The following is a 27731-nucleotide window of genomic DNA, read 5'->3' as shown; positions in this document are numbered from 1 at the left end:
TTCTATCACAATGTAATTTGCAATGTACAGTAATATTTATTGTACACTTTTGTTTGAATTATTTATTATCTTGCCCAAGATGGATGCCAAGCATTCATCCATCCATTGTTTTATACACACTGATACTGTTAAGGTCCATGGAGGAGTCTGTTCCAACATGCATTGGGTAAAATTAGGACAGGCTACTAGTCCCAAACTGGGGAAACATGCATTGATAGGGAATCACATTCATACCCACATTCACACACGTGTCCATTTTAGAGTCTTAAATTCACCTGAGCTGCATGTTGTTGCACTGACAACTAGCACACCTGCAGGAAAAAAACCACATGCACAGGGGGACAACATGCAAACTCCACTCAGAGAGGACCAGGGCAGTGGTTCATACTGAGAACCTTCCTGTTGTGAGGCGACAGTGCTAACCCACTGACGCCCCAGTCCACAACCACAACATTACAATATCTCAAGACTGACCAATCCAGGAATGAGGCCAGGTTTAGCCAGAAGAACAGATGTATAATACTCCACTGTAACTTCTGCCAGCTTCACATTTGTATGCTGATGAGGACAGTTTGGTGTTGAGCCAGAGAAAGTTGAGGACAAACGGATGCATAATGGTAATCATTTTCCTTTTGCTTTTAAGTCAAAACACTTGACTAAATTGACTAAACACATCCTCCGTGTTAGCTTCCGCCACCGTGATAGAAAAACATGCCCGGTGATCAAGGTCACCTACCCCCGGTGTTTATCAAAGCAGCTGAATGGCACTGAATGTACGCTGTCACCTTGATGCTCACTGAAGCTGCCGTGCAAGATAGAAGAGCTGCATCTTAGGTTCATCGGGGGCCCAAGGTTAGCTGTTAGAGCTGTCGAATCTGTCCTTGTTTGTGTGTGTGAGAGAGAGCAGCAGTCTATCAAGGCCGTCTGCCACTCAGATTCTTGTTAGAAAGTGTCCCTGCAATTTAATTAGAGATGACGGAGCAGCAAAAGCTTGGATACCTGCATAGGAAGGTTTGCACATGTACTTTTCTTTTCTTTTGTCATTTGTGGGCATTTTTTATTGAATTCATAATTCTCTGGAGGCTTATCCCAACCCTTACCCTTACAGCTAAATGCCTAAACCTAAACTTTATCCTGACCTTACCCAAAACTTAACCCTAAAACTCTAAAAAGTCTTAACCCTTAACTTAATGGTTAATCTAGGGACCAGATTTCTGTGCCCATGTGGGAGGCAGATCTCCACAATGTGAATGTATAAACAGGTTGTCCCTACAATTGATACAAGTAAACACACACACTGGGATTTGGTTCCATCAGGGACAGACTAGACTATCCTTGATATCACTGAGCTCTTATCAAAACATTTTTATTTCACCTTTTCGGCAGAGAAGAAGAGCAGGAGGAGAATAATCTCTTATTGTTTATTCTCGTGTCCTTCCACTGGGCAGCCCTGTTCCCATTTTACTGCTCTGGGTTTAGGTGGAAGAACTCCTCTCCTCTCTTCTCCTCTCTTTGGTAATTTATAATATTCAGATCATTTTGGACTACATGTACAGTAAACTGCCAAAGAAGAAAGACAAGACTATTGTTCCCTGTACCTTCCAAATGGGGTTTGTGTATGAGAAAACGTAAGAAAAGAATAACAAATTTCGATATTCTTGGAGGCACATTCATGTTAGAAATACATGTTTATAGAATAAATGGTGGAAAAGATTCATGGATTATTAATTTTGCTCTGCACTATAATGTATCAATAAGGACTTAATCTGAATGATCTCTGAAAAAGCATAGCACACAAAGACATCTCACAAAATGCATAAAGCACAGTTGGTGTAGTTCAGAAATCACCATATGTAGAAGTGACTGTATTCATGTGAACATTACTAATTAGTGACACCAAGATAAAGACAGAAAAGTCTACAAAGAAATTCCAATGGCTTATTTGTCATACAATGCATGGTAACTGGCATATCGTTAAAAAATTTACTCATTGTGGCCATATCAATGTGTGTGAGGATATCATTTTATCCATAATAGCTAGAATAAAACCTGCCTCTTACTGCCTTAAAAAGCTACTAACCTATTTATACAGTATTAATCTTTGTTCTGATGTGCACTCATGACAAGAATACACTTTTTGGGGAAACACTAGTGTTTTTTGGCATAAAAATATGCAAAGGTTTTGTGTTTAATTATGCACACAGTATATGCTTGTGAGTATCTAGGAGGTTAAGGGAGTTGGTGAGGCAGCTTGTAAGATACTCCTTGCTACCTTTCCATCTGTGTTTCAGTAGAGAAACCAATGTATTACTGTCAGGTTCTCCAAGATGCATGAATGAAGAACAGGAAGACTGAAAATGTTACGTTCTGCAAGAACAAAGATTTATAAATCAGTAGCACTCATTTGGGTCGTACACCACCAATAATGAATTAGTTAAAGGATCATTCTAGTTTATTGTAACATAGGTCTTATTTTAGTAGTTTTGACCACCGTCTCTACTGGTTATGATAACATTGTGCTCACTAAAGTAATTGCTGAGTTGTGGGATCACGCCATTGCTACAAAGAAGTCCAATTGGGCAAATAAGTCTGTCTTAACTGTGGGTTGTTTAAAACCTGATTAAAGTCTGATCATCTGACTGCTTGTGTTTCTTGCCCTGTTGGACTAGCGACTGTAGTGTTAAAAGGTCTCAGCAGTTAACAATACAATGTTATTATGACTGATGGGAATAATGACCAAAAGTATAAAATAAGGCCATAGTTGTAATAAACTAAAATAATCCAAATCCAAATGTCACAAGAACTTCCCTTTGGCGATGTGCTCTGTCATTGCGTGTGTGTGTGCCACAAGGGGTTCCTGTCCCACTGACCTCAATGGAAAAATAACTTGATATTAACATGACTGCTTCCACTTCCTCTTTCTTGCTCTCCTTCTCTCAGTGCCTGGGTTCCGCTGGTTCGATCCTACCTTTGTCTCTCTGTAACTAATATGACACACAAAAGGCCTTCGACAATAGGAATGGTGCAAACGCCGAATCAGGCTTCACCTGATAGTGAGGCTTTACTCATGAGCCTCAGGGAGTGTACACAGGGAGTGGGAGGAGGGATGGAGGAAGAGGAGGAGGAGGAGGCAACCACAGCTTTTTCATGTGGCTTTCTCTCTTTTTAAGAAGCTATCACGCTCCTTCTTCCGTAGTTGTGTGATTGTTATTCTCTTCAGGTGGATCTTTTGTCTGTCAGGAGGAAGAGTTTAATACTCAGACCCTTGGGGTTAATAGGTTTGACCTCACAGATAAACCTATGTGTGTCTTTGCCTCTGTGTGTAGAAAAGTGTTTGTGCATGTCTGTGTGTGCTGCCTCTTCTCCTTTGATAGTTGATAGTCTGTGTAATAAGTTGTTTTACAGATAATACCAATTGTCTTTGACTGTAGCAGTGCCGCGATAAGCTGCAAAACACTCTGTGGCTGCTTGACTCTAATTGTTCTGCTTGACTCGTCTTAGTACACATTAATATTATCATTAAGGTTGGATATTGTTAAGTGGGGACCCCTGTAGGCGCAGGGTAATACAGATAGTGCTTTCTGTTCGATAATAAGTGGCTACAATAATCCTCGTGTTCCAGCATTCACTTAACAGATGCTGTGCTGTGTTGCAGACTGGCCTGTCATATTAAAGGCAAAAGGGTGGAAGTGAGGGAAAGTAAGAGGGAGAAACTAAAATCACCAGAAGACTTGCGAGAAAAGGGAAAAAGGTTTTACACAAACTGCATTCAACACAACATTACATTTTTGGAAATTACTGAGCCTTAAAAAAACAAAAGAAAAAGAAACAGTATATTTGTGCCTTGTTTTCAAAGGTTTACGTCTTCAGTAGGAACACACAACGAACATGTAGAATATTGCCTGCCTTATTCTATAAAATACCACCTGGTAAAACTCTCATGCACTGTTAAAAATATTTTAAACCTCCCAGCAGGAAATTACATACAACCAATGTAAACAAGTGTTTCTTGAGTTGGTGGAGACCAAAACACAAAGAAAAGAAGAGGGAAAATTGGACGTACATTTGTAAAAATGGACAGAAACACAACTCCAATGAACAATGAAATGCTCGTGTTGCTCTATCTGCTGGATGTGTACGCAGGCATTAGTTTGTTGTTATCTGAATATCATTTTGTTTGAGCTCATTGTTTTCAAGAAATACATTGCTATAAACTAATGCATATGCAGACTTCATATTTACAAATCCTAAAGGATAACACTTTAGATTATGGCCTGCAAAGGGGTAATAATGTGAGAACTTAAAAAGAATTAAACTGCCCTCATGGTTGTGTTGAAAGTCAACCCTGCTTTTTAGGTAGAACGATCACAACTCAGTCATGGTTCTGGAAATATTTTGGGCATTCGTTTTCCTAGTGCTTATACAGTAAACAGACACACACAGACATGTCTGACAAGTAACCAAATAAAGTTTGTTGGTGTTTGCCATGACTTTAACTTTCAGGGAAACATTAATGAGGTGCCAAGAAATAAGTCATAGTATTTTAAGTGTGTGTGTGTGTGTGTGCATGCTTGTGTGTTAAGTTGACACTGAGGTGGAGCACTGAATCCTGTCCAACAGTGATAAGGCTTTTGATGACAGGGCTGCATTAACCTACCTGACACACACACACAAACACACGCATGTAGCGTGGTTAGGGAGGGATAGGGGTGTGTGAGAACACGCTTTAAGAAGCCTTGGCTCTCTGTGTGTGACACTAAATCCCATTCATGGCAACAAACACACTGACAGAGAGGCAGGAGTGAGATGGAGGCGCAGAGAGGAGGTTTATTACACACCAACATGACATACAGGAAGAGGAGGAGGAAGGAGGAGACTGAATCTACCAAGACACACACTTGGCTGTCATCTTCTTATGAAGAAGAGGAAGAGAAGAGGGAGAAAGCTTGTAGGGAACGATACTGTGATACCCGTTGGAATGTGTCCAAATCTAAATATCCCTCCAAATGCGTCAAAAACACAGTAAAAACGGTTAATCTAAGACTATATTGAAGAATAAAATCAAATATAACAGGAAGTTGGATTTACTATATAGAGAAATGAGTAACCTTCTTTGTTACAGCTGTTTCAGATCAAAAGCACAAGGGTGGAGTTTGTGTGAGGTAGAGTGCAGCATGAAGAGCAGCACATAATCCTACAAGGCAACAACTTTAAAGTCCCTCAGAGGAATGAGTGTCTCTAACTTCAATCTGTGTTACACTTCATTCCAGTAGTAAGGGGTATAAAAGCTGGTAGCCAGTCTTCCTCAATTCAGGGTTCATATGAGGAACTTTTAAATCTAACCTATCCTTTGATCTGGTGTCATGGTAATTAGCTCTGAACTCAACTAAGGATGTTAAATATCTTGCCAACTTAGATAGCAAGACCTTATGCTGATGTCTGCTAGATGTCAGTGATGACAATACAACCATTTCATATAACTCACAGTGGTGAGTAATATAGCTATCTTGTGTAATGAATTGAATGGCACAGTTGTAGACAGCATCCAGTGGTTTAAGGGTATATCAGCATCAGCATACAGGATATCTCCATAATCCAATGTAGACAGTATGGTGGTTGCATATTGTACAATGTTTTTTACTTTTCCAACATTCTTCTCTATATTTAAATTGTGGAGATCACGTATTTGGCCACTTAGCCTAGTGAAATATCAGCGCAGTGCTTGCTGCTATACCTCGCACAGCTGCCTGAGAGCAGCATTTTGGAAAAAATGGCCTTGCCCTGTAGAATATCGAGCTTGTGTCTTTGGTGTGCAAGCCCCGTCAGAGATGTAACATAGTTGGGAATATGGGAGATTGTGCCATTAGACAACTTGGTGATATTTTTAATTCAATGACTTCCTAAAGAGATGCTAGCGTTCCTGATTCCATTTGAGAAAATCTAACTCTGTAGCTCTTTTAACTGCTTTACATGGGCACAAACCCCAGTAACAAGACAGATGAAAAAAAAAACAACTAATTTCTCAAAGGGAAAACTATGATTTAAAGTTGCTTTGCGCTAATGGAGTAGAGGCTAGTTCGGAGAGAGGTCTTTGGCTGTAAAGTGAGAAAATTAGGGTTTGTAGGAGCAACAAAGCTCAGTTGCCTGTGTGTCTAATGATAAAATGTATATAAAATACTATACAAATATATTGAATTCTGAATTTTGTCACCATGAACTAATTTCCTTGTTTCCGTAAAAAATAAAAGTGTGAGGTGCTAGGAGCCTATTCACATCTGAACTCACTGCACAGTGATGCAGTATGCAGCCTACTACTGTAGTTGTTAAGGTAAAAGTACAGAATGTATAGGATGTACAATAAATACAATTTAACTTCTAGTAAGGCTACATGAGGGAAGGGTCAGTTTTCTTACTGAAGGCTGTTGGAACAATCGTGCAGGCGACCAATGTGTTAGCATATGCACCAGAGCTAATAATCTGCTGTGGGTCTTAATAAGATGAGACATTCTATTGAAAACATGGTACTGTATATTCCTTTACCTGATGATGAAATATTATGGATCATAGATGGGAGGGGATTAATATTAAACGTTACACCACTTACATATGATATAACAAACACATCTTTAAAAACATCTGTCAGGAGTAAAATGTGATGTAATCAGTACTGCAAATCATGACATTAAAAAGTCATTGTATTGTATCATTAAAAAGTCACAAAACTATGATAGAGATAGATACCAGTTGGTCGCATTGTAAAGCTGTCTAGAAGATGAAGAGAAAGGACTGAGGGGGAGACAGGGAGATGAGCGATAAAAAGAGGAAGAAGGGTGGAGTGAAAAGAGATTATGAGATACGCTTGATTCTGACTTAAACTATCATTCTCCATATGGTGCAGTAATGACAACCATCCACACCCAACCGCCCCCCCGATCCTCTCACCAGCATGCCTCAGGGTTTCTGGCCCTGTGTGTGTTTATGTGTGTGTGGGCGTGGACGACCTGTTACCTGTCTCATTTACCTCCTCACAGCTTGCGAGTGTGACATACTGTAGCTGAAGGGCGAAAACAATTTAATTACCTAGCTGAAACTGTCTTTAAAAACATGCATATGTGTATGAAAAGTAAAATAAAAAAATTATAATACTATAGTATAATCTGCCATTGGCCAAACTATCCCTTTTTTTAAATTGTATTAACACATATGCAGTTGAAGTTTATTTTTGTAATAAAAATGTGACCTTATTTTGGATTGCAGTAAAATAAAATATTTTTTAAAGTCAGATTCAGATCTTCCCATGGTTGTTCACTGTAAACAAAATGTTTGGTTAAATACCATTTTAGAATAAATTCTGAACCCACAGCTGGAAGAAGGGAAATAAAGATGGTGCATGCTGATTTTTCATTTTTTCGTAGTTGATATCAAGAAAACAATGATATCACTGTGTTGTTGCAAAACTGTAAGTGTATGTCCTCTCATAGTTTATGCAGTGTTTAGTGTTATGCATGACTGTCTCCATCTATCTATATGATCAGAGACAGCCAGGCAGCCAGGTAGCCAGACAGCTGTAAGAGGTGACAGTTGTCAAGCCAGCACCAGAAGAACTACCTTTTGCATAATTCAGCTGTAACGGTCTATCCTGTCATCAGGAACATCAACATCCAGGTATCACGTCATTGGTCAGCTATAACTGTCTGTAATATTATCACTTTGTCAGTCTTTGATCATGTATTACATAGCCATCTGATGTGAACACACATATGTTTAAATTATCTGTTTATAAAATAGGCATGTTAACGTTTATGATGCTTCTGGGCAGAAAAACATTAAATGGTATTATCAGAGGAATACTTGATCAGATTCTGAAGGAATACAACAGGTTGGCAGGCTTGTTGGTCAACCTGTTTGAGAAAAACAAAGCAATTTAACTGATTTATCCAACAGTAACTACAGTAAACGGTTGAGTAACTACTGAGTTTAAAGAACGTTTTATTAGCAAGGCAAAACTTGAGCCTCTATAGCAGCAATGTGTCTTTTAACAGTAATACACACTTTGTTTTATTTGATGTCTCTCTCTTTTTTTCCTAAATTCAGTTAGTTACAACCAGGGCTTCACAGTATTTGTTAGTCGTGTAGAGGTTGTGTTTCACTGAAAAGAAACACCACTAATTAAATGACAAGAACATAGGGCCTTAGTGGGCAAAATCAGTCATTCTTCTTAGGAAAACTCATACCAGGTGAGAAATTGTATGCATGTGTTTACTCCTAACTATGAGATAGAGTGAGATACATGAAATATGCTATCAAAATAAAGATAATGGAGGATTCTGATGTGGGCTACAGGCTGCGACGGCCAACAGGCCAAACCCACAAAACGTGGTGTCACCCTTCAGAAATAATATGTTGAAGGGTCAGACAAACCATCTAAAAATAATCACCACAAAACAACAATAACCCAAATTACCTAAACTCAAAAGGATATTATAGTGAGCAACTGAAGGAGAAATGGAAGATGAAACAAGAAGGGTTTAATAAAGATATGTTTTCTTTCAGCTCCTGATTTGTGAGATGAGATGAGCAGATAAAACACTTGCAAGTCCAGAAGTCAGAGCCAGCCTGAAAAGCCCACTAAATATCTGTTTGTGAATCATATTTATATACTTTGTTTAATATAAAAATAATAATTTTTTGTTCACCCTATTGACAAAATATTTTCACTCATTTTCACATGGTTTAATAAACAAGTTTTTATAGGTATTCATTTAGTTTAGTTTAGTTTAGTCTAGTTCAGCTGACATTATGAGGACATCAAGTCACACGTGGATAACACAATAAAGTCCAGTGTTGCATTATGAATTTATTAATAATACAATAGAACTTGTTTTTGCGATGACTATTTTAAAAAAACTGCATTTTCAACTGTAGTGTCTTGATTATAGGATGTTGCATGTGAAAGTAGAGAGAACTACAGACTAGAGAGGAGGAAGAAATGGGAGGAGAGAATGAGGAGTAGGGAGGGGTGAAGTGAGAATAAAGAGAAAGACAGAAAGAGGGAAAAATAGAGCGGTAGAAAGTAGAGAAAGGTAAAGAAAGTAGAACAGGAGACCTTCCTTCATGTATCAGGCAGAGCTCTACGACCACCAGAGACCTCCCCCTGTGACTTACTACTGCACACACACACACACACACACACACATATAGGGAGGGTACCATGGGCTATAGGCTGAGGGCTGCCTGTCTACCTGCCTGGCACACAGATACCTGAAACTGCTTCAAAGCTGAGGTGACCCCCCGCTTCCCTCTCCCTAGACACACGCACACACAAACACACAGTGACACAGGCCTTAGGCTAGTTACGCTGTTCCTTCTGTGACAAAGTGAGACTGTCACTCATTGTCAGAAGAGTTGGAAAAAATGAGCTGCATTCATATAAGAGACCTGGGTAAAAGCTTTATGCTTCACATATATTTGTCATAAGCTGATTCGATCACTGAACTTAGAAGAGTGACTCTGATCCTGTTCCTGATCATCAAGGCCCTATTTACACTTGTCATTTCATTTGCACTTAACTCTGTATATTCATTTGCACTGGACTATGTATATGTATCGCAGTTTGCCATGCATTTTACTGATAAAGTAATATTTGGAAGGAGTAAAGCCTATGCATTTACTCCTTTTTGACATCTGGTTTAAATGCATCTCAAACTGCCTTCCAAGGTGTTTTGAGCCTTCAGACATTAAACTCAGAGATCTGAGCACATGACACATTCATTGTCATACAATCACACAACTAGCATAGAAGAACAACCAACAATCAAGCAGCAAAAGAGAACTAATAAAAACAAAGTGTCATAGAGTCAAAAGAGTTGCACTTACACTTTGCTTTTTTTAATCCGATACCTATCTGGTCTGCCCAAAACAAGTGTAGATGGGGTATAAAACAAGTTAAACTAATACAATTAATAGCAGTGATTAAAGTAATGTGTGATATTTTAAAAGGAATACATATTTTTATTAATATTTCAGATTGCTTTATAATAATTATAAAAGCTCATTATAAAAGCATTAACAGTTGCTGTCCTAAATTCTCAGTGTGTGATTCTAACTTACACAGAAATTCTACACTTTATATTTCCACTTTGTTTGAAAATAATAAAATAGATTTGCTTTGTTGATGAGTAGGGAGAGCAACCATAGGTACACAGTCAAAGAACATAGCCAGCTACAGAAACTTAAACTTCCCTCAAACAACATCAAAGAAAAAAGTTGACAGCATTGAACACAATCTTTGATTGATATGAGATCTTGTGCAGTAGTACAGAAAAGTAACCACATAAACTTTGTGCCAAAAACAACATCAAAACACCAAGGAAGTCATAGATTCACATTTTAATTTATCACTCTACGTCTTTGTTAGATGATCTGTCAATTACAGGAAATATTTCTGTCCCTCCGAGTTGCTCTTCCTCTCGGTCTCTTCATGCCAATACTTTGATGTTAATTTGACAAGTAGGATTACACCAAAATGCTTTTCCCACCGCTCATCTTAATAAAACAGCCTTCTTAAAGCGGAAACTGAATCTATATTTGGTGTCTAAAAGCGTTGTGTGGTGTGTTAGCGCCACATATTATATAGGACGAGAGACGGTCAGAAAGGCAGAGAGAAAGAGAAGGAGAATAAGTGGTAACAGAATCCTGTAATAATAGTTAGTTGTAATTGAGTTAATCCAACCTGAGCTATAGCGGCTGTTATGATTTAGCCCGGATTAAGAGACATGCAAAGGCTAATTGATCTCTCGTATCCATAGCAACATAGTCCTATAGAGACCTGAGAGGGAATTCAGCTGCTAGCACAAAGCCAAATACATACACTACATGGCCAAATGTATGTGGACACCCGAAAGAAATATGTAGACACCTTAACATTACACCCATATGGTGTACGCTTTTTCAACATCTCATTCCAAAATCATGGGCATTAATATGTTGCTTTGCTTTTGTTGTTTTGTTTGATTTGCTCCCATTCAGCCGCAAGAGCATTAGTGAGGTTGGGTAGTTCCAGCTCATCCCAAAGGTGCTGGATGGAGATGAGGTCAGGGCTCTGGGCATGCCAGTCACATTCTTCCACACCCAACTTGAAAAACCGCTTATTTTTCAACAAGTCCTCCAAAATACAAATGACATAATACAGTGTTACAAATAATTGATCTCTTCTCTGATCTGACACCGCAATATGGAGGACGACATAATTTGTCAGTGCCAAAACCGCTACAAATAGTAACCGTTTTCTGATCTGACACTGCAGTTAAAGTTTGGTAATGTTTAGGAATGGAAATTACTTTTTTTGGATTTTGGGAAAGATCATGGTTTGGTTTAAAATAACTACTTAGTTAATGTTAGGGAACATGATTATGGCTAAAAAAAAAAAACCCCAACCCTGACTGTTGGTACGAATCGAGAAGTAAACAACAGTCTCCCATGAAAAACATTTTGTTGGCCGTTCCAACCACCCCGGCCTCCTCCATCTGGAGACTTTGTGGCTCTATAATAAAGTCACACTATTTCCTCTTTTGCTCCCGAAGGACAAGAGTCATATATAACTGCTAGAGGGCTTGAACGTAAACTTATGTCGTTTTTGGGCATTTGCTGATACAGCTGATGCTATTGTTTTTCTTGGGAGGACAGTCTCTTCTTTATGGACTGATGTTGAAAATAAATGTTAAATGATGTCATAAATGTTGTCAAAAACAGCATTCCCTAAACCTTTGCCACAAAGTTAGAAGCACACTATTGTCTCAAGTACTAATGAATGCTGTTGCATACAGATTTCACCTGGTTCAAACCTTGAAAAACATCCCCAAGCTAAAAGTACACACATAGTGTAGGGCAATAAGTTCTGTGATCTATGTCTCTCTGCCTCAGGGGAAACACAATCATCAGTCAGTGGATCCACCCATCCGTCCCTCCATCGTGCCCAGGGGCCCCCCGGGTCACTCCTAACCCAAGAACACTGCACCCTCCCCGGGATGAAACCTGGCCGTGCGCCCCCTCTCCCTCCCTGGAGCCTACATGGAGCCGCTGGCTTCGACTCGTCTTACAGGGCGTCGATTCAGCCTGAAATCAAACCCTGGTGAGAGAACACAGGCCTGGATGGACAGACAGATAGATGGAAGGACAGACAGTGAGGTGGATACGTGGGGAGCAGATGAACGGACGCATCTAGGCCAGGCTGAGGAAACAAGAAGACATCCACAGGGACAAGCAGAGATGAATAGAGGCTGGAAGTGTGTCATTTTCCTGCGGGAGGTGGGGAATGTAATTTTGCAACCCTCCCAAACTTGATCAAGCCTAATGCTCCTATCTAGTTTTTGACCAAAAACCCTGAAATCTGTAATGAAATGAAAAGAGCTGTGGGAAGGAGAGGGAGTGGAACAGGACACTCCTCTATTTACCAGCTGTTGTTTCGGTGAACACACACACACACACACACACACACACACACACACACACACACACACACACAAGAGCAATTCCTTGGAAAAGACAAGCCTACTGTAAACTTCTCCAGAAGAGCACATATGGCAGATAGGGACGGAGCCATCACACTTGCACACACACACACACACACACACACATAACAACTAAAATATGAGCCCATGCTGTGTTAAAGAAAGCAGGTACATACTTACAAATTATGTTCATGTAATAAGCTAATATATTTGATTCATGTTAGATGTGCTTGGAAGAGGGAATGCAGCCAGTTTTGTGTGCATGTACTGTAATATCATCTTGTGTCCTAGATTGTAGAGAGGAACTGACACAAAAAAACAGCCCCCTGCTTCTCCATAGGGATCGTTTCTTAATCACTACTAGTATGTGAAACCAACAGTTGCATTTTGGTACAAAATGAGTGGTTTGGTACCAGACAGCTGTTTAGGAGAATAAGTTATGAGTAAAATGACAAAATTAAGTGCAAATTGAAAACTTATTCAAAATTTAGGATTTGTGAATTTCTCATGTGCTTGACAGTGTTTGAATTACAATCTGGCCTTCAATATGTATATGTATATCCTGTATGTATATATACAGTATGTTGACAGTGTATGACAATACAATGCACTTTGTTTTTTGTTCTCATACACACACAAGGACTACAAAAGGCACATTATCCTTGCAGGATGAAGTATGTCATATTGATTGGCCTAATGCATAGACCTGTATCTAAATACAGCTGTAGAATCCAGGTGAAGTCATTACAATGAAGAAATTCAAATCATGCATTTTGATTTGAACCATTGTCGGAGTAGAAATGTTATTAATTGTGAAATGAATGGTTAATTAATCATCAGCTTTTGTACCTCATCTCCAAATATGCATTCATATTCAGGGGGGCTCAAGTCACTTTTGGGTGAGCTGAACACCTGTAATTCTTATACTGGCCTGGGAAACTCTGTGCCACACAATCTCTGAATGTACTTGTTGCAGTGCACAATCAATGGGCCCCAACTTTTTCTTTTACCAAGTTTCAGTAAAGTAGTCAAATGGTGAAAATTATTGGCATCACCTGACTCATGGTTGGAAAATTATTTTAAATCCCAGAATTAGTTTTTGCTGTGTTTTTCATGTACATGTACCTTTATTTTTCTTCAACTGCTCTGTACTACTGTATACTTCTCCTCTCTTTCCACTCCTCTCCTCTCTCCATTTCAAGCCTCCATCCAGAAGTTAACATGGAGGGAAATAAACTTTGAAGCTCTGCAACCTCCAGGCATGAAGGAAAATGAGAGGGGGGGAAAGACAGCAAGAAATACAGGTAGATGAAGAGGGAGTGAGGAAGAGACTTGTTACTGAATGTTTCCATGCAACTATCAAGTGAATTTTATGCAAACTTTTGAAAAGTCCCAGAAAGTAAAATGTGAATTAGGCGCGCTTCCATCAACTGAAGTTGAAGTTGATGAGAACAAATCTGTTAGATAAAAGATAGAAACAATACAAAAACAGATTTGGAGAAGACAGAATTTGTGTATTATTTTACTAAATAAAGCAATAAACAACTTGTCAGTCTCTCCATCTGTCTACGTAGCTGAAATCTTCTAGCTCTAGCTGCAGTATTGGGTTTCCTGACATTAGCGGCCCCCGTGGCGGCTTCGGGGCTGCTGCTCTTTGAAGCTTCAGCGGTGCTGCTCCGGCTCATTTGGTAACAGGTTGGGAATGGGCCGCTGGCAAAAAATGAGACCCCGGTCGCCTTGGAAACAGGTCCCCCACCCACCTTCACAATGTGGTTTGGAGGGAACGTACAGTGACATTCTGCCTGTTTCTCACCGGAGAGCCATCGACACATGGAAGGTTAACAGGTAAATACAGAGTAAACAAGATTAAACAGAGAGACACAGAATGTGTCTGAGCTAGTGTATGTGTGCACTTTTGTGTGTGTATTTGTGTGAGCATTTGGTTGTAAATGCCACAAGAAGAAGAGTTTTACTCTCCTGGTTTACACTTAAACTCTGACAAATTGATAGATTTCATTAATTTAAAGTATAATTGAAGATTTTACTACACAGAGCAAAGTGGAAAAACAGCTCCTGGCTTTAAGTTGTAAGGTCGTCAAGATATCCTGTTACTCTCCTCAGGAAACCTGCCCAGGATTAGGCCCCGGGCCCATTTTGAGTCCTGACCCGCAGTTTAAGAAACCTGGTTTTGGACAATTGGTTTCGGTGTAATGAGTTTGTCTTCATGGTGATACCTGGTCATTACTGTGTCATGGCAGGGAAGTAAAAGGGGCTAAATGTTACAGAGTGTTTAACGTAACAGGCTTCTGCTAACTGACTGGCCAGCAGCAGGTATCAGTTCACTGCAGCTGTGAGCCTAAAGGCCCGACAGCATCCTGGGAAGTGTAGTAAACATAATTTCTGTAAAATACACAAGGCAGTTAAAAACATCCATCTTATCAGCGTAATTCATGAATAAAAGCTGCTGAATTACCTGTTTTAATGCAAATTAACAACTAGTGATGTCATCTTATATTAAACACATGCAAGTGATTTTTCATCTTATCATCATCATCATCATCATCATCATTATTTCAAGAGCTCATTATTTTAAGTTTTTATAACAAATGTACAAATGTATCTCTGTTTTGGCAAGTTAAAATCAGATAAGAAATAAATTATATTAAACTCTGGGTGAAAATCAGATCAGGAAATAGCTGTTCACTGTTTTGAGAATTATTAAAATGACATTTACTTAAAATTTTGCTCTTCACTTTCTATTACCAGAAGCATCTCTCGCCAAGAGGACCTGTTGATGGTTTCATGGGTACATTGGGGAAATAATTCTGGGAAAAATCCGTTGATTAACGGATGTGCTCATTTTTAAAAATCCAAATATTTTTTGGTGAACATCTATTAAAGCAAGTCTCACTCATATTGGACTGATTCTCATTCACTATCTGAAGCATCACCAGTACAAAAACCTTTGTCTATGCTAGTGACTCCTCAGTACTTTACTGTACAGTTTTACATTATTTAGTATTTCAGTACCTAGTGCTAGTTTTGGCACTACATTATTAAGTACTACAGTTTTTGATGCTACTGCACTTGTCAGCCTACAGCAGCTGGTAGTGAAGTACTTTGCACTCAAGTGTTTGGTGCTCCAGGACTGTGTCCTTCAGTACTTTAGGTAAAATTAAGTTATTCTGCAGTTTAAGCAGTTAATTATAGCCATAACTAATTATCAGCTGGCTGTGTCACTTGGATGGGTAAAACTGTAAGCAGGTCGTGGGCATAATCTGAAACACTTTTTTTTTTTTTTTTTACTGCAAACAGCTTTTCCTAGCAGTAATCAAGCTGAGTGCAACCTGATGCAAAGTACCAGTAGTTTACATTTCAGTATATGCTCTCACTGTCTCCCTCCCTACTTCCCTCCTTCTGTATCTCTCTTTATCATTCATAATCTCTTCCTCTCTTTTTCACTTATTTTACCTCATCCCTGCACAGCTTCCCTTTTCTGTCTCCCTCTCTGTGCTGCTGATTAAGAACACAACCTGTTGTTGTCACCACTCTTTCTTGATTACCTACTGCTATTTTTTTATCCCTTCATCTTCCTCCTCCTCATCTCCATCTCTTTTTTGGCCTAGCTGCTCGCTCAACCACACAGTGCGTGTATGTGTGTGTGGCCGTGCGTGGCGGCCTAACGAGTTTGATAGCTGTCACCTGATCTCGGTGATGAGGGTTGCTGTAGTAGCGAGAGGAGCGGGAGCGAGAGGAGAGTTAGGTTTCTCCGCTGTAATTAGTTTTCCCAGCCTCTAATTATACCAGACGGAATTACAAGCCTGATTGACTGTCATTTAAGCATTTTAATTCATGGAATTACCCTTTTTCTCTTTAAAAAAGAGGGAGAGTTGTTGTTTTGACAGGCGGGCGTGTTGGGATGGAATTGGCAGAGTGTGGACCATACCCATACACACTTTGACAGACGCAGTTTTGACAGAGGTAAACACACTTGGATACTGGAAACTGTCTGGATAAAACAAAGAGACATACTGTATAAATGTGAGTTAAAATGAATATCCTGAACTGGTAAACACACTGATGCACTGAGTGGATTCATGACAGTCCAGAGTCTAATTTATGATCTTTTCTCTAGTAAAAACTTTTAAAAAGAGACATAGAATGAGTAAAAAATAACCAACTTTCGATACCAGATCTAATTCTTCCTTCTCTCCTCTCATCTCATCTCCACCTAACCCTGGAAGCTGCGTTGTTTTAACCCTCATCTTTAATTCATCCCCACCAAGCAGCCTGCACTCAGAGCAGATTAGAGAAGCAGAGAGGCGATACAGAGAGTGATTTGGTTTCTCTTCTGTTTATAATCTTGTTTTTCCTCTTTCCTCATTCAACATGAGAGGTTTCAATAAGCCTCTGGACACTTTATATAGTACCTCTTCTCTCTTTAGTCAGCTTTATCCAATTTATGTTTTATGAACTACTGAGAAAAAGCATTTACAAAATAACTCCTCTTTATATTTTACCACGTTTGGTGTCAAACTGCCTGATTTGTCTCACATTTTCCATTGAGAGTGATTTCAAAGACTCTATTGATGAATCGTCAGTATAACAATTGGTGGGCGATGATGGGGTTAATGTTTTAACCACAGAGGATTGGGTTGGATGAAGGTGGCTAAATGTACTCCAAGTAATGTACTACTAGATGTACATTATATTTTATGTAAGCGTGAGCATGGTTTATGCATATATATTGTTGTATGTATGTTCAAGTCTGTGTGTGTTCTGTGTTTCACCTGCAAGACAAATTTCACCAACAGAATACTACAGTTAAAGTTGAAATTAACATGTTATCAAAGGAATTATTTGCTGGCTTTAAACGTTAATATGTCATTGTCAAATTAATATTGCTGCATGTGTATAACTATGGTAAACAAATGAGATCACAGGCAAAGTGATTGAGAGCCACAATCTTATTGCATTGATGTTGTTGGTGCCATTGTGTCTCAAAATTACGACCAAGTTTTGCCTCTGTCCAAGACTTTCTTTTTGACTTTGCAAGAGAATTTTCACGATATCAATAACTTTCAGTCTTTTACTTCTTTCATCATCTTTTCTACCAAACCAGTCCTAGATTTAATAGACGCTGGTGTAGACTGCCAGTCTTCTCAGCAATAGTCTGTATTGTTTATGCTAAATATAATAATGCCACAAGATGAATACGGTAATGATTTATTTGAAGAAAAATGCAACATAAACAAGTTTAAAATGGACCCCTTTGAGCTTTGTGGAAACAGTGAACAAAAGTTTTACATTTCTACAGTATAGTATGTTGAGTGATATTTTAGCATGACTGGCAACTGCTAGGACCAGAGGCTAGTCCTGTGACAGATGCATACCTGCCAACACTGCCATTTTTCCCGGGTTCTCCCATATTTCAAGGCCATCTCCCGGCACCCTCCAGTTTAGTTGTTTCTCCCGGGAAACTCCAGTAAATTGCATGATCATCAATTTTTGTCATACACGGATCCAAGTTTTGGATGTTTTTCTGACATCACCCAAGTTGCCATATAGTCTATGAAACACAATCCACACACTACAAACAATTTCATCCTATCTTTTACTGCAACCTGGCAACCCACAACCTGATCCAAAGGGCGTGTGCGCAGCTGCTCTCTCCCCCCCCCCCGGCGACGGCAAAAACCTCCCATTCTATGAAACCTAAATGTTGGCAGCTATGCAGATGCCTTGTAAGTAATTTTATTCAAACAAAGATAAAGTCTACCCATCAACAGAATAAAAGGTTTAAAACCGTAACCAGACTGTGTTTACCGCCTCAAGTGAATTAACTTACCCCCAGCCAGATCCATTTTTAGAGGTAGCTAGCTAGCTAGTTTAGTTAGCTTGCTAGCTACGTTACATTGATCATACCTGTAAAGCTTTTTGGAGAAAATTCCATGTTTGTGGTGCCCTCCTAAGTCGTAATGAGATCTGCACCCTTGGTCACATGGAAAACTCACGAACGTCTTGGTCTAAATGTCAAATGTTTCCGTGAGTCATGTCGTGTGATTATACATCCTACATCACTGCTTCTGCTGTGAAGCTTGATGAAGCTGGAATATTGGCTAATGGACTTTGCTCTCCTACTGTACATCTGATATCTAACTAAAACAAACAACATACATGCACACACACACACACACACACACACACACACACACACACACACACACACACACACACACGCGCGTCTGTAATCTGATCCTGTTCCTCATATCAGGTGTGATTCCCGTCAACACACTGAAGTGATAAATGAGTCAGCAATCTGTTTGTCTGCCTGTGTTTCCACACTGAACATTCAGATCAGATACTGCAAAAACAAAGAAAAGTGCATGTCAAATCAATAAACAAGGAGACAAAAATTACTGTTATATATTTGTAACTGAACTTATTTTTGAAGAGCAACATTAGGTCACTTTTTGTTCCTCAACTTTGCAATTTTATGAATTTGTCAGCTCTTCATCTCAGTTTTTTTGTTCCTTTTGCAGCAAAAATCACTTTTTGTTGATGGTCACACCACATCACAAGGTCTTCATTCTAAAGAAATAAAATAGAAGGAAAATTTTGTAACAGTATTGATCAATATGATGTTACTTTTCTTTATTATTTCTAATTTTTCACCTTTTTGTCTTGAAACTATGTTCAAACTTGACAGTGTTCTGCATTGTTTGAGTGTGTGTTATATGAGTGTGTGTGTGTCTTTGCTGCTGTAGTGACCTGAGAACTCGCTGATCTCATTAATAATCCGACTGACTGAACTGAGCGCGCTCCATAGAGCTCTCACCCCCCTTTCTCTTTCCTTTCCCCTTATTGTCTTTTGTTTCTGTCTTTTCCTCTTCTATTTTTCTTTTGTTCCTGTTTCTTCTGGTCCATTTCTTCCCTTTCCATCCTCATCATCCTGTCTTTCTTCTGTCTCTGCCTCTCCTGGTCTTGTTCTCCGTACATTTCTTGCTGTCTCACTCTCACTCTCCTTCTCACTCTGTCTCTAGTTCACTCTCCCTGCAGACTTCTGCCTCTGATAGAGCAGCAGCCCCCCGACCGATTAACTCTGCAATCCCTTAATAACAATCTCATTCCCTCTATCCCTCCCTCCCTCCCTGCCTCCCTCCTTGTGTCTCTCTCTGAAGCCCTCCCAGTTCATTTGACCACTTTATTTCAACCTCCCATTCATGGGGCTCAGATCACACAAGGGGCTGTAATGACAGCACATTTATTAATTAATTGCATGTGTAATTGCTAAAATTAAGTTTTGGAAACTTGGTAATGATGTGAGGAATTACAGGGATGGAAGGAGGGGACGAGCTTTGAAGACAAGCCCCCTCAAGTTCTTTTGGGGATGGAGGATGGGGGAGGCGTGGATGGATGGATAGAAAGGGAGAGATAAAAAAAGAAAGGAGGAGAGGGAGGGGTGGGAGAGGAGTAATCCAGTAGGAGAGCCTCACTGTAGGGCTGATCAGAGCCGAGAGTTTTGTCTCTAGGCTAATCTTCTCTTCTGAAGTGGTGTCATGGCCGTCACTCCGCTCTTCCCGTCAGTACGTCGGTCTGTCCGTCGCGCGGCAGCAAATTCCCCCATTGATTCAGACTGGGCCACTTTAATTAACTTCCTCCCTGAGATAATGGCTAGCTCAGAGGAATCTGCTCGCTGCAAAAAAACTCTGAGAAAAACTTTTCCCTATGTCTCCAGGATGGCTAAGGCGGCCCCTTCGGCGGCAGCGTAATTTATTTCTTTTTATTGTCAAGACTTTGTCCGAAAAATTAGATTTGAACATGAGGAGTGAATTGTTTATTGTCTGGGGTATTTGGGAGCAGATGTGGGTTCTGGGTCTCTCTGTGCTGAGACGATAGGAACAGATTCTATTATGTGTTGAGTGTGTAATTTCACTGGATGGACGCTCGGATGGGAAAAATGTCCTTGGAGGGATAAATGGTTTATCAGACACGTGAACTGTCGAGAAGAAGAGCGAGAGATAGATGGAGGAAAAAAGAGAAAGTGGAAGAAAAGAAGTGTCAATAGAGCAGTTTATACTCATATCAATCATACGCACACTACTGGCCTTTCATTCAGCTTACTTGGCCACACAGCTTTACCTTGTCACTTATTTAATAGCAGAACGATTCAGACATTGATGGAACGGACAGACAACGAAACACAACAATACCTAAACCATTCACTTGTTGCATGAAGTCGGTTCAAGCTTATAGTGCCTGTTAATACTAACACAGGCATGTAACTGTCATACTGTATTTCCTCACCTGGTTTTCTCCTTTTCTTTGGGCAATTTGTCAGTGGCATTCACAGAAAAATATCTATCTTGTATTTTTTCTGAGTGTATGTGAGAATGTCAAAGTGCATGTGTGAATAGATGTGTACTGAAATAATTGAATAGGACTAGCGCCTGTGGTCGTAGCACCATAGCTTACAGCATAGAGTAGTAAGAGTCGAATCAGTGCATTGTCAAAGAATCACCTTTTGATTGTGATTTTTTAAAATTTAGACTTTATTTTGGTTTGTGTTTTGCACCCTTATTTAAATCCTCTTAGTCCCAATCTAATTTCTGATATTTTAAGTCCACTTTTCATGGGCTATATCTTCATGCAGGGACATTGAATCAAATGGTGATAACTATAAGTGGTATTTTAGCAGACCAGTGCCAGTAAAGTAGCCTTTTCCTGTTGTAGCATGGTTGGTTTTTGGTGACTTTACATGAGTTGCAGTGAGAGGAGAGACATAGAAGGGGAACTTGCCAGTGGTCCACAGCATTTTCAGTGTCATCTTTTGTCTCATGTCCTCCATCTGTTGCCCGTTAACCAGTAGGGGTCATTATCCACAGTGCAACGCAACAGCTGACAGTTTAGGTTGTGATTCAGGTGTGTTATGCTAGTAGCAGCTAATGTAGCTTCGAGTCACTAGCCTCAAGCAGAGATGAGGAGCAGGCTACAGAGGTCTGGAAAGCTCACTTCTTTCTAACTCCACACCCCCAGATTTTTTTTCATTTTCAAACTTGTAGTCTTCAAACCCACCTGACGCAGCCTGACATCACTTGAGGTAATTTATCTGATTTCATGCAACTCCCTCCACAACAGGCTTTATACAAATGTTTTCACATAGGCAGTAGTATTCCCCAAGACCTGTAAACAGACTTTGTGGTGTAAAATTAGTGGAGTTCCCCTTTAAGTTATAAACATAACACCAGTGTTCTTCCTTACTAGAATGTAACTTGTAAACTTTTACTCATGCTACATTTAAATGTACTGCTTTTAACTTTTACTAAATAGATTTTTAAACAAGTACTTAAAGTCTTACATCTGTTCTAATCAATATCTGAATTAACAATGTTAACAATAGATAAAATGACTACTCGCTCGTATTGTTGAACCCACAGATAATTTTCACCCGACTGCAGTTCTCCTCTCTGCTCTACGGGGCATTGTAATGTCTTTTAACTCGTTGTTTTGGTTTTACAGCCTGCAACTTTACAGTTCTGATTTAGTCTTGCAAATCTCTTCAACATTGTTTCCAAATGCAGCAGACAACTGTTTGCTAGAGAAAAGGCTAAAAAAGCCCACTGTAAGCTACCTGCCCAGCACCAAACTGCACACGGATAAAGTTAGCTAGCTGAATATTGAACTAACTTTTGTCATGTGGACTCAAACACAACTCAAAATTAATGCTAATGTTGTCTGATGGATGTGCAATAAGTCACTGTTTGCTAACATGTTAACCAGATCAACTTAATAAGTTAACAATTTGTCAGTGTTTTGTTTACAGCTTGTTACGCTGCACACAAGTGGCCAAAAAAAATAAATAAATTAATGCAGGAACAATAATAGTATCAAACTTATCATCACACAGTGTAGTATATAGTGGCAGAGGTTCACTATTTTTACATTTAATGTTGTAAAGTTATTTCTGGTTTGTTGCTTGAATTGTCCAGCAGGCCATGCAATGACCTTTGAGACAGACAGGTCTATATGAGGTTAATGATAGCCGCTCAGTGTCGTTTTACTTGTGAGAGCAGGTCTGAAAGGTCTGCAAGTCCAAAATGACTGAACATCTCCTCATCTCCTCTACCTGTCTGCTTCCACTGAGAGGCACAAAGAGGGGGCAGCTAATCCATGTTGGTGTGGAGGGAAGAGGGGGGAGGTAAACCCAGCCAGCCAGCCACTCCGACGTGAGGGCTTGTGATAGCGGAGACACTTGATCACATTTATCTGCAGTTTACACCTTCCTGTCTTGATCTCTGAGCTATACAGGGGATCACCTTTCCTACTCAAAGAAAGAAAGCAAGCAAGCAAGCGAGGGTTGGGGTGGGAGGTGGAGGGGTGGATGGATGGAGGGAGAGAAAAGAGGCCAGGGCCCTCTGTGTGAATGCTGGTTGGGATTGTAAAGCGAGCTGAGCGATGACAGGTAAATGCGCTAATTTTCTACTGGGATTCAGCTTTGTCTCACAGGGAGGGCTCAGGCAGGGAGCTGTGACACAGAGAGACCGATGAACTTATTTTAAGATCTCAGTGATCCAGTTGCAAGTTTGGTGACAAAATTTTGGTACAAAATGTTTGACAAACGCTTGCTGTTTGGATTTGTAGCCATTGCCTGGCAAGACTGACAAATCATATCCAGGCATTCATGTGTTCATTAGTTCATTAAATCTTCTGAAAATGCTTATGGATTTAAAAATGTAAAACAAGCACCTTTTAAATACCCCAACACCGTCCCAAACTGTAAGGATAAAAAGCTGGTTTTAGTGAAACTAAAAAAAGAAAAATTGAAAAATTGACTACAATTTTGCACTGTACACACCAAAACCAAGACACATGTTAGTTGATAGTAGAGTATGACGGAGGACAACATGGGAGAGGAGAGGTGAGTCTTTGTATTGTGTGTGTGTACAAAGTTAAAAAGGGATTAAAGACACCTGCATGAGGTTTAATTTTCTTATATGAGGAAACCTTAAAAGTAGGAAAAACATTTCAGTGTTATATTTTCCTGTTCCGTTTTCTTACTGCCCTTGAGAAATGGCCTGAGAAATTAGCTTTTAAAATCAAATGTTACCATGTTTTGTTGTTTTCTCCTATAGTTTTGGGATTTTTTTCATGTGAACTGTGTGGAAGTTAACTGTGATCTGACCGTGATCTGTCTGCAAAATACCTGGTTTCAACCACAAGCTCATTAGACACAAGTTTTATTCAGGATACACAAACTCAGTTTAGAAAATGAATGTGATGAATATAAATCTTGACAAGAGTTAACTTGTCAAAACTTGAAATCACTTTGCTTCCCTCACCTAAATGATGGCCTTAACTTTGACTTACTGCTTAAAACTTTAAAACAAACATTTTATACTCGGCTTTAGGTGATGTCTCCAGTTTGTACAGAAATCAACTCTGAATGTAATATTAATGGACCGACCAATTAATTAATAACCAATCAGGCAAGCGACAAGACCAGCAAAACAAAACAACAAACTATACAGATGTACACTTAGTGTATGCATAGATATACAATAAAATGCAGAGGTACACGTAAAGTACACAGTTGTCTAGAGCAGCTGACTTCAGTGCAGCAACAGTATAAGCTTGAATTTTTCACACTTTGTGTCCAAACACAAATACAACAAATAATAATGTGAACCTGTAATGATAAATGCATTACAGACAATGTTAGGTAAAGAAACGTTTTCTGTTCTTACTGTTCACTCTTTGTTGGTTGGTTACGCCCCGTTTTCTGACCTTTACTATTACAATCCCCTGGCGAAGTGCCTATAAGCCAGGAAAAATACGTTAGAGATATTACAAATTAATGTTATGCAAAGTCAGTACTCAAATGGCAGTTTTAAATTTTTTTTTCCTTGTTGGAAGTAGGAAATCCTAAGTTTAGTTGCAGAGTTACAGTAGTTGTGCTGTAGATAGAAGCTACTGATCTTCACGATGATTTGTTTAATGTTGATGATACACAATGTGCATTTAGGGAAAATAAACCAGGAAACGGTGGAATATGAAATATCTGTTAAAAACTTTTTAGATCATGAATCCAAACATGGAGTAACTCTCATCACACTGTGGTGAGGTGAGTAGGCAGGGGACATTTGAGGCTAGGCGGAAGAATGGGACATAGACACACAGACACTCTAGCATGAAAGCTCTACAATGTAAAGGAGCAATAAGCAGTGATAATCCCCCAGGATTCTTCATGGGAACAGTCTCTCCTGTTGTTTAGTTGTAATTATCCTTTAATATGGACTCTGATGTCGTCTCTGCTTTCGCCTCCACTGTCTTATACACACACACTCACACACATGCATACAGTAATACAGTAGAGTACATACAAAGATTTTCTATCTTGTGCGCACACACACACACACACACACACACACATACACACAGCATTGCTCTGTGCATCATTACACTCACTGTATTGCCTTACGCAGGTAGAAACCTGAAGACTGTGTTAAGCTGTTTAAGACTCTTTTAGCTTCATTAAGACAGACAGAGCTCAGTCAGACAAAGTAGCTTTCACTGAGGCCCACAGTCTGTGGCATTCAGTCATGGATAATTTAACACAGGCCGAATGTCAAGTGATTTTCAACTTTTACTTTGATTCTAATCCATTCTTTTCCTCCTCCAATACCTTCTATTCTATTCTATTCTATTTTGCTCTCTTCTATTTTGTTCTCTTCTACAGTCATAATACAAATGTGCTGACTGAGAAATGTTCTCTTGTCTGGCAGCCAATGTCAATCATCTTGCCTGTTTGTGGAAATCACACCTGAGCCAAAAAACGCTCTGCAAGTGGTTTCACGTGTCTCTATTACGCCTGAGGAGAGCCTGATTTAACTTCAGAGCCGCTCGGAGAAGCATCAGAAATTAAAGGTGAGGGAAATTATCTGACAGAAGTACTCCTCATGACGAGACAGATGTTATTATTTTATGTTGGTGTGGTTGCTTTAATGTGGTTTCACAAGCAGACCAGAGATGAAAGTGCTTTGGAGTCATATTAAAATATGATTTTCATGATCTCAGCATAAAATTTCCTCTATTGCTCAAGTCAGAATGCTTCCATGGCCTTATGCTATTATTCCTTCCTTAGCCTTATTTTCAGTCATGTTTCCACATCGGTTGGTCCAAAAACCACTCTGTAGTAGTGTAAAACAAACAAATGTCTTATAATTTTCTGACATTGACCTTGTCATATTCCCAGACTGTCCCTGTCAGCTGGAAAACACCTGATCCTGATTTTCGAGAAATTAAACATCCAGATGACCAGATATTTATCAACTGCTTCTTTAGCTGCTGAAGAATGAAAAAAAAACAACATTCTGCTTCTGCAGGACTGTTTGTACTCTGTTGTGAAGGCAGTCTGCCACCAGGGGGCACTACAACTTCATGGCCCCACAATGGAGCAAGAGAGGAACGCCTATGAAGAAAGTGTAGTGAGAGTTTGTGACAAAGAGAGAAAGTGTGACAGAGTAAATAAATGGAAAAGTAGTTAGGAAGACAGAAATTTTGGGAAAGTGATATAAATAAAGGCGTGTGATAGACAAATGAACAGTCAAAGACAAAAAGAGAGAGGGAGATAGATGAGTAGATAGACAGAGGGGGTTAAGGGCAGTTACGAGTGAACACTGAGTCCATTGAGCTGATCAGAGGAGTTTGTGGCAAAGACAACCTTTCTCCAGTCTCTCAGCTTCATGGAGGGACACTCGTCGGATGTTGTCCGCCTAAAACTCTCCTTACTTCATGTCTGCTCTGTGGCCTCAATTCAAGTCTGACACTGTTTAGGTAACAAGCATGCTTTGTCTCAGATTCTGATCAAAAAGAAAATGTTTGTATCAGTTTTGTTTGTGCTATGTGTTGTATATTGACAAAAACAAAAAAAAGATTTATGACTGAATGAACTACATTTGACAAAAGGGTTTCAGGCTGTCCTCGTCTTGTCCTAGACTTGACCTGTAAGTCACTCTCTCAGCTCTGACTTTCGCATAAACCTGTTAGAAGGAACTGCTCACAGCAGCAACATTAACTTACAATGGGTGCACCAGCACAATAACCTGAAAAAGCTAGAACACCAACGTGGCAACCAACAGTATGGGAGGTCAAGGGTCAGAGCCACAGAGCCCAGACAACAACTCAACACTTTTCTTTGAGACAAGAATAAATTACTAAAAAGTTAGAAATATAAAGAAGTGACAATACAAGTAAGAAGTCAGAATGAACTTTTTAAGAAGGAAAAGACAGGAGAAGGACATGAGACATCACAAGAAGAGAGTGACTTCAGAGTCTGACTACACTGTTCCCTAAAAAAGTTGAATATGAAAGGTCTATGGTACATGTAAGTGTTTTTATAACTACACTAGTGATCAATTCACAATAATTATAATTTCTGTGATCCTGATTCTGACAATTTTGCATGAGTCAGAAATGTAAGAGTCATTCCACTCATTTTACACATAAAGTTCATTTTGCTAGAAGCAAACTCAGCCTGTAAAAAGTATGTGGCTTAAAATTTATAACAGAAAGCCTGTAATACAAACTGGAAGTGTGGGGTTTGAAAGGGGATGGGTTTCGGAGGCAGGTCGCTCTAATGAAAGACACTACTGAGTTTTTAGGTTGACCCATACTAGAGACTAAAACTCAAGATACCTTGGCCTCTGCTGCTTTGATCTTTGATCTTTTTATTAATCTGTCTCTTGTGAGTGCCCCAACTTTATAGAAGTGTGATACTGAATCACTTGAATACCCCTTTAAGTTATGTAATACTGAATATAGAAAACCTAGTGTAAGGTAGTTGGTGACATAGTGCCAACACATACATACTGTACACATGTATATTATGTTTATAAAACTTTGTAATGTGGCCACTGCATGTTCTGTTGTTAGGTAACACACCATAACCCTATAACCCAAACTACAATGCAGCAACAATAAAATAAACTTGTTTTCTTTTTAAGCTAGGTTATTTTTCACAATATTGGGGCACAGATGATGAGAAAAAAGGAGTTGAAGAAAAGACTAAGAGGAGGAAGGAAAGAAGAAAGAGACACAAAGACGAACAGAGACAGAGTGAGAGAGTGAGTCAAAAGCCTGGAAGTGTTTCCTGAGCTCTTGTGTGTGTGTGTGTGTGTGTGTGTCCAGGGGTCCTAGAAGTGGGAAAAAAACATCTGTGACTGC

The 27731-nt window shown here is 39.4% G+C and overlaps 1 long non-coding RNA gene across 2 annotated transcripts in view; it reads left to right on the top strand.

Moving 5' to 3' along the window:
• The window catches only part of LOC122877260, a 58017-nt gene extending 30507 nt beyond the window's left edge, over positions 1–27510 (top strand). The window contains exons 2-4 of one of the 2 annotated variants that reach the window (XR_006378216.1): positions 11923–14354; positions 25292–25433; positions 25762–27510. This is a non-coding gene — a long non-coding RNA (uncharacterized LOC122877260). Of the gene's footprint in view, positions 1–11922; positions 14355–22913; positions 22972–25291; positions 25434–25761 lie in introns of those variants that run through there. The other variant, XR_006378215.1, reaches the window with a different exon arrangement.
• Positions 27511–27731: the final 221 nt, after the last annotated feature.

Source organism: Siniperca chuatsi, linkage group LG6 (assembly GCF_020085105.1).
Source record: "Siniperca chuatsi isolate FFG_IHB_CAS linkage group LG6, ASM2008510v1, whole genome shotgun sequence".
Classification (NCBI taxonomy): domain Eukaryota; kingdom Metazoa; phylum Chordata; class Actinopteri; order Centrarchiformes; family Sinipercidae; genus Siniperca; species Siniperca chuatsi.
Note: the sequence above shows the minus strand (reverse complement) of the source record. Positions and strands in the feature narration are given on the sequence as shown.